Source organism: Oncorhynchus mykiss, unplaced genomic scaffold, assembly GCF_013265735.2.
Source record: "Oncorhynchus mykiss isolate Arlee unplaced genomic scaffold, USDA_OmykA_1.1 un_scaffold_393, whole genome shotgun sequence".
Classification (NCBI taxonomy): domain Eukaryota; kingdom Metazoa; phylum Chordata; class Actinopteri; order Salmoniformes; family Salmonidae; genus Oncorhynchus; species Oncorhynchus mykiss.
In genome coordinates this window covers 3,044-10,000 of record NW_023493840.1, presented here as the reverse complement: position 1 = coordinate 10,000, position 6,957 = coordinate 3,044, and the positions used below count along the sequence as shown (strand labels likewise).

The 6,957-nt window shown below is 46.8% G+C and overlaps 1 pseudogene; it reads left to right on the top strand.

Annotated features, from left to right (window-relative positions):
• Positions 1 to 6,575, top strand: part of LOC118954887 — a 78,703-nt pseudogene extending 72,128 nt beyond the window's left edge.
• The last annotated feature ends 382 nt before the right edge of the window (positions 6,576 to 6,957 follow it).

The following is a 6,957-nucleotide window of genomic DNA, read 5'->3' as shown; positions in this document are numbered from 1 at the left end:
CAACCTCACTGAGCTCGAGCTGTTTTGCGAGGAGGAATGGGAAAAAATGTCAGTCTCTCGATGTGCAAAACTGATAGAGACATACCCCAAGCGACTTACAGCTGTAATCGCAGCAAAAGGTGGCGCTACAAAGTATTAACTTAAGGGGGCTGAATAATTTTGCACGCCCAATTTTTCAGTTTTTGATTTGTTAAAAAAGTTTGAAATATCCAATAAATGTTGTTCCACTTCATGATTGTGTCCCACTTGTTGTTGATTCTTCACAAAAAAAATACAGTTTTATATCTTATGTTTGAAGCCTGAAATGTGGCAAAAGGTCGCAAAGTTCAAGGGGGCCGAATACTTTCGCAAGGCACTGTATTTGTATTCATTAATCAGCTGTCATAACAGCAGCCGAACAGGCTGTCGTATCACTACAACAGGTTAGAGGATGTTGATCTATCATAACAACAGTGGAACAGTCCTCTCCTTAACCCCCATGACAGGTTAGTAGATCAGTCCTCTCCTTAACCCCCATGACAGGTTAGTAGATCAGTCCTCTCTCTAACCCCTATGACAGGTTAGTGGAACAGTCCTCTTCTTAACCCCCATGACAGGTTAGTAGATCAGTCCTCTCCTTAACCCCCATGACAGGTTAGTAGATCAGTCCTCCCCTTAACCCCCATGACAGGTTAGTAGATCAGTCCTCTCCCTAACCCCTATGACAGGTTAGTAGATCAGTCCTCTCCCTAACCCCCATGACAGGTTAGTAGATCAGTCCTCTCCCTAACCCCCATGACAGGTTAGTAGATCAGTCCTCTCCTTAACCCCCATGACAGGTTAGTAGATCAGTCCTCTCCTTAACCCCCATGACAGGATAGTAGATCAGTCCTCTCCTTAACCCCCATGACAGGTTAGTAGAGGTTAGTAGATCAGTCCTCTCTCTAACCCCCATGACAGGTTAGTAGATCAGTCCTCTCTCTAACCCCCATGACAGGTTAGTAGAACAGTCCTCTCCTTAACCCCCAATGACAGGTTAGTAGATCAGTCCTCCCCTTAACCCCCATGACAGGTTGTAGATCAGTCCTCTTCCTAACCCCCATGACAGGTTAATAGAGGTTAGTAGATCAGTCCTCTCCCTAACCCCCATGACAGGTTAGTAGATCAGTCCTCTCCTTAACCCCCATGACAGGTTAGTAGATCAGTCCTCTCCCTAACCCCCATGACAGGTTAGTAGATCAGTCCTCTCCCTAACCCCCATGACAGGTTAGTAGAGGTTAGTATATTCAGTCCTCTCCTTAACCCCCTTGAAAGGTTAGTAGATCAGTCCTCTCTCTAGCCCCATGACAGGTTAGTAGATCAGTCCTCTCTCTAGCCCCATGACGGGTTAGTAGAGGTTAGTAGATCAGTCCTCTCCCTAACCCCCACTACAGGTTAAGAGATCAGTCCTCTCTCTAACCCCCATGACAGGTTAGTAGATCAGTCCTCTCACTAACCCCCATGACAGGTTAGTAGATCAGTCCTCTCCCTAACCCCATGACAGGTTATGTAGATCAGTCCTCTCTCTAACCCCATGACAGGTTAGTAGATCAGTCCTCTCTCTAGCCCCATGACAGGTTAGTAGATCAGTCCTCTCTCTAACCCCATGACAGGTTAGTAGATCAGTCCTCTCTCTAGCCCCATGACAGGTTAGTAGATCAGTCCTCTCTCTAGCCCATGACAGGTTAGTAGAGGTTAGTAGATCAGTCCTCTCCTTAACCCCATGACAGGTTAGTCGAACAGACCTCTCCTTAACCCCATGACAGCTTAGTAGATCAGTCCTCTCTCTAGCCCCATGACAGGTTAAGAGATCAGTCCTCTCTCTAACCCCCATGACAGGTTAGTAGATCAGTCCTCTCCCTAACCCCCATGACAGGTTAGTAGATCAGTCCTCTCTCTAACCCCCATGACAGGTTAGTAGAGGTTAGTAGATCAGTCCTCTCCCTAACCCCCACTACAGGTTAGTAGATCAGTCCTCTCCTTAACCCCCATGACAGGTTAGTAGATCAGTCCTCTCCCTAACCCCCATGACAGGTTAGTAGATCAGTCCTCTCTCTAACCTCCATGACAGGTTAGTAGATCAGTCCTCTCCCTAACCCCCATGACAGGTTAGTAGATCAGTCCTCTCCCTAACCCCCATGACAGGTTAGTAGATCAGTCCTCTCCCTAACCCCATGACAGGTTAGTAGATCAGTCCTCTCTCTAGCCCCATGACAGGTTAGTAGATCAGTCCTCTCTCTAGCCCCATGACAGGTTAGTAGATCAGTCCTCTCTCTAGCCCCATGACAGGTTAGTAGATCAGTCCTCTCTCTAACCCCATGACAGGTTAGTAGATCAGTCCTCTCCCTAACCCCCATGACAGGTTAGTAGATCAGTCCTCTCTCTAACCCCATGACAGGTTAGTAGATCAGTCCTCTCTCTAGCCCCATGACAGGTTAGTAGATCAGTCCTCTCTCTAACCCCATGACAGGTTAGTAGATCAGTCCTCTCTCTAACCCCATGACAGGTTAGTAGATCAGTCCTCTCCCTAACTCCCATGACAGGTTAGTAGATCAGTCCTCTCTCTAACCCCATGACAGGTTAGTAGATCATTCCTCTCCCTAACCCCCATGACAGGTTAGTAGATCAGTCCTCTCTCTAACCCCCATGACAGGTTAGTAGATCAGTCCTCTCTCTAACCCCCATCTCTCTCGTTTTTCCTGTTCATAATGTGTCCTGCTATCGTCATGTTTGTATTTTTTAATCAGCACAACATCAGGCTCTGGAGCTGCAGTTTTCCTCCCCCTTCAACACTTTAGATAAAAAGTGTTGTCCCTGTCTCTTTTTTAATGTCAGGGTTATTTTGGGGACGCTTTTCCAGCATTGCGGAGGATGTTGTAGGATATATCCTACCCAGGAAAGTGTGTTGAGATGTTACGGGTTTGATGTGATTTGAGTTTGAGTCTTGAGGTCGTATGCTGTGTGTTTTGCAAGTGAATCTTTTTAAATAAAGTTTGATTTGACTTGTTGCACACACACACACACACACACACACACAGTGGAGAAAGAGAGAGAGAGAGACATCCTAAACAGATCAGTGGTATTAGAGTTAATGATCTAGCGATCACTGTGGAATTCTGTTTTGCTTGTTTGTCATTGGTCCAGGTCAGAGGTCGTATGCTGAGTACCACCACAGCTATAATCCACTGGGATGGACCTGAGGAGGCTAACGGGCAGGTGGTGGGATACAGAGTCTACTATACAGACGACAACACACTGCAAGTCAACCAGGTAAGTGGTGTGTGTGTGTGTGTGGGGGGGGGGGGGGGGGTCTGTGTGTGTATGTGAGTGGAGGTGGGGGGGGTGTAGGTTCTGTGTGTTGTGTGTGTCCATATCTACGCTATTTACCCCTTCCTCTCCTCTCTCAATGCTTTCTCTCCACCCTCCTCCTCTTGCTCTCTCTCTCTCACCCTCCTCCTCACTCGCTCTCTCTCCACCCTCCTCCTCCTCTCTCTCTCCACCCTCCTCCTCTCTCTCTCTACCCTCCCTCCTCGCTCTCTCTCTCCACCCTCCTCCTCTTGCTCTCTCTCTCCACCCTCCTCTCTCTCTCCCCTCTCTCTCTCCACCCTCCTCCTCTCTCTCCACCCTCCTCCTCTCTCTCTCTACTCTCCTCCTCTCTCTCTCTCTCTCTCCACCTCCTCCTCGCTCTCTCTCTCCCTCTCCTCCTCTTGCTTTCTCTCTCCACCCTCCTCCCTCTCTCTCTCTCTCCACCCTCCTCCCTCTCTCTCTCTCTCTCTCTCTCTCCACCCTCCTCTCTCTCCTCTCCACCCTCCTCCTCTCACTCTCTCTCTCACTCTCTCTCTCTCTCTCCACCCTCCTCTCCACCCTCCTCTCTCGCCCCCCCCAGTGGGAGAAGCTGATGGTTCGTGGTGTGAACTTCATCACCATCCAGAGTCTGACCCCTAATAAGACCTATTACATCAGAGTCCTGGCCTTTACCTCTGTAGGAGACGGACCTCTCTCCCAGGACCTGCAGATCATAGCCAAGACTGGAGGTACAGGGGGGGGCCTGGTGTGTGTCCGGGTTGGAGGGGGGGGGGGGGGCAGTCAATGAAGTAGCCAGCTATGTAAGGGTTAGTTGATAGTCCTTCACTCTACAGGGTTTCTGACATACTGTAGTCCTTCACTCTACAGGGTTTCTGACATAGTCCTTCACTCTACAGGGTTTCTGACATAGTCCTTCACTCTACAGGGTTTCTGACATAGTCATTCACTCTAACAGGGTTCCTGACATAGGCCTTCACTCTACAGGGTTTCTGACATAGTCCTTCACTCTACAGGGTTTCTGACATAGTCCTTCACTCTACAGGGTTTCTGACATACTGTAGTCCTTCACTCTACAGGGTTTCTGACATAGTCCTTCACTCTACAGGGTTTTCTGACATAGTCCTTCACTCTACAGGGTTTCTGACATAGTCCTTCACTCTACAGGGTTTCTGACATAGTCCTTCACTCTACAGGGTTTCTGACATAGTCCTTCACTCTACAGGGTTTCTGACATACTGTAGTCCTTCACTCTACAGGGTTTCTGACATACTGTAGTCCTTCACTCTACAGGGTTTCTGACATAGTCCTTCACTCTACAGGGTTCCTGACATAGTCCTTCACTCTACAGGGTTTCTGACATAGTCCTTCACTCTACAGGGTTTCTGACATAGTCCTTCACTCTACAGGGTTTCTGACATACTGTAGTCCTTCACTCTACAGGGTTTCTGACATAGTCCTTCACTCTACAGGGTTTCTGACATAGTCCTTCACTCTACAGGGTTTCTGACATAGTCCTTCACTCTACAGGGTTTCTGACATACTGTAGTCCTTCACTCTACAGGGTTTCTGACATACTGTAGTCCTTCACTCTACAGGGTTTCTGACATACTGTAGTCCTTCACTCTACAGGGTTTCTGACATACTGTAGTCCTTCACTCTACAGGGTTTCTGACATACTGTAGTCCTTCACTCTACAGGGTTTCTGACATACTGTAGTCCTTCACTCTACAGGGTTTCTGACATACTGTAGTCCTTCACTCTACAGGGTTTCTGACATACTGTAGTCCTTCACTCTACAGGGTTTCTGACATACTGTAGTCCTTCACTCTACAGGGTTTCTGACATAGTCCTTCACTCTACAGGGTTCCTGACATAGTCCTTCACTCTACAGGGTTTCTGACATAGTCCTTCACTCTACAGGGTTTCTGACATACTGTAGTCCTTCACTCTACAGGGTTTCTGACATAGTCCTTCACTCTACAGGGTTTCTTACATAGTCCTTCACTCTACAGGGTTTCTGACATAGTCCTTCACTCTACAGGGTTCCTGACATAGTCCTTCACTCTACAGGGTTTCTGACATAGTCCTTCACTCTACAGGGTTTCTGACATACTGTAGTCCTTCACTCTACAGGGTTCCTGACATAGTCCTTCACTCTACAGGGTTTCTGACATACTGTAGTCCTTCACTCTACAGGGTTTCTGACATACTGTAGTCCTTCACTCTACAGGGTTTCTGACATACTGTAGTCCTTCACTCTACAGGGTTCCTGACATAGTCCTTCACTCTACAGGGTTTCTGACATACTGTAGTCCTTCACTCTACAGGGTTTCTGACATACTGTAGTCCTTCACTCTACAGGGTTTCTGACATAGTCCTTCACTCTACAGGGTTCCTGACATACTGTAGTCCTTCACTCTACAGGGTTTCTGACATACTGTAGTCCTTCACTCTACAGGGTTCCTGACATAGTCCTTCACTCTACAGGGTTTCTGACATAGTCCTTCACTCTACAGGGTTCCTGACATACTGTAGTCCTTCACTCTACAGGGTTTCTGACATACTGTAGTCCTTCACTCTACAGGGTTCCTGACATAGTCCTTCACTCTACAGGGTTCCTGACATAGTCCTTCACTCTACAGGGTTTCTGTTCTTTTACCCATCGTTCATTGTTTTCTGTGTGCATTTACTTATTTCGACTTTTACTGTAAAGTTTGTTGTGTTAAATACACTTTAAATAAAGTTCTATTTTTTTGTATTTGATACAATGGTGTATTGTGGGTAATGTAGTCCCTCTCTCTCCAGTGGTGTATTGTGGGCAACGCAGTCCCTCTATCTCCAGCAGTGTATTGTGGGTAATGTAGTCCCTATCTCACCCGTTGTGTATTGTGGGTAGTGTAGTCCCTCTCTCACCAGTAGTGTATTATGTGTAATGTAGTCCCACTCTCTCCAGTAGTGTATTGTGGGTAATGTAGTATATCCTCTCTCCCAGTTCCGTCCCAGCCATCAGACTTCAAAGGAGAGGCCAAGTCAGAGACCAGTGTATTACTGTCATGGGTAGCTCCTCCACAGAGTGGGCCTGAAAACCTGATCACTGGATATGAACTGGTATACAGGAGGTCTGGTGACAACGAAGAGGTAAGAGATATATTTGTAAATTACTTAAACCCCCGTTTCTTAAACCCATAGAGCTCAGTTGCTTTTCACAAAGTCTCAATACACTTTCATCTTTACAATCCACTGGGACCTTTCTGTGGTGATTTATAAACTCAGCAAAAAAAGAAATGGCCCTTTTTCAGGACCCTGTCTTTCAAAGATAATTCGTAAAAATCCAAATAACTTCACAGATCTTCATTGTAAAGGGTTTAAACACTGTTTCCAATGCTTGTTCAATGAACCATAAACAATTAATGAACCATAAACAATTAACCTGTGGAATGGTCGTAAAGACACTAACAGCTTACAGACGGTAGGCAAATTAAGGTCACAGTTATGAAAACTTAGGACACTAAAGAGGCCTTTCCTACTGACTCTGAAAAACACCAAAAGAAAGATGCCCAGGGTCCCTACTCATCTGCGTGAACATGCCTTAGGCATACTGCAAGGAGGCATGAGGACTGCAGATGTGGCCAG